Genomic DNA, 1,265 nt, shown 5'->3' with positions numbered 1-1,265 from the left:
GGCTTCCCCGAGGGTCCTGTGTCCCCGCCGGGTGGTCCCGTCGCTCCTCCCTCCCAGAGGCCGTTTCCCCCCAAATCCCGCCCTCACCAGTCTGGGTCTGGGTCAGGGCCAGGGCCCCCGAGAGCAGCAGGAGGAGGGTCCCGGGTGCCATGACCCGAGTACTGCAGTTCCTTGTACCCGGGACCCGTGGTGACGGTGATCGGCTTCTCCAGAAATCGGAGACCCAGTTGGAGTGAGAACTGGGGCCGCGTCATGTGTGTACAGGCAGAAGGGGTTGACACAAGTTGTGAGAGGGAGAAGCGAAACTCTGGGGATACAGGGTATCCCCAACACTAGGCCACCCCACCCCTGAAGCTGCCATCGGACCTGAGTGCCTGCCCGGGGACTGGGACTTTGCCCTGACCCCTCTCCTCCTGCACCGAGCCTTGTTTGCTACACGGTCTCCTTGAGTCCTGGGCCAGGGCCTGCTTAAGTCAGACGTTTTTGTTACTTTCAGAATCTCTGTGTCGTTGTTGTTGTGGTTGTTTGCCCTGGAGTGGATTCATAGCGGCCCGAAATGACAGAGTAGAACTGCCCCACAGGGTTTCCTAGGCTATAATATCTAAAGGAGTAGATCACTAGGTCTTTTCCTCTGCAGAGCAGCTGGTGGGTGCCAACCAGCAACCTTTGGCTTAGCAGACAAGAGCTTAACTACTGAGCCAGCAGGGCTCCTTAGAATTTCTATTACTCTTACAAATTAATGAGGAACCCAAAGAGATTTTGTTTATGTGGGTTATATCTACAGATATTAACCATATGAGAAATTGAAAGAGATTAAACTTTTAAATTAATTAAAAATAATATTAATAACCCATTAAACGTTAACAGATACAGTATATTTTCGTACAAAATAAATATTTTCCAAAATAATGTAGGGAGAAGAGTGGATCATTTTACATTTTTGCACGTCTCTTTCTTATCTGTGTCAGTAGAAGGCTTCTGGATTTTCGTATCTGCTTCTGCAATCTGTTATTTTGGTTGAGGTGTATACAAAAAAATCCAGTGTCACACAAATATGAAGTTGGAAAAAGGAGGAGTATTTTTAATAGCCTTTCCAAGTAATTGTGAATGTTCATCTTTGATACTTCACTAAAGCTACCGAAGTGGTAGTTTCTTAAAGGTTAGTTTCAATGGGAAACCCTATTATTGAATATTTTGTATTCTGTTCATTAAAACCCATACGTCCATCTTGCACATTGAATGAATCTTGTACTAATGTGTGATTT

Source organism: Trichechus manatus, unplaced genomic scaffold (assembly GCF_000243295.1).
Source record: "Trichechus manatus latirostris isolate Lorelei unplaced genomic scaffold, TriManLat1.0 scaffold00180, whole genome shotgun sequence".
Taxonomy (NCBI): domain Eukaryota; kingdom Metazoa; phylum Chordata; class Mammalia; order Sirenia; family Trichechidae; genus Trichechus; species Trichechus manatus.
The sequence above is the reverse complement of the archived record's forward strand: the minus strand, read 5'-3'. Positions refer to the sequence as shown.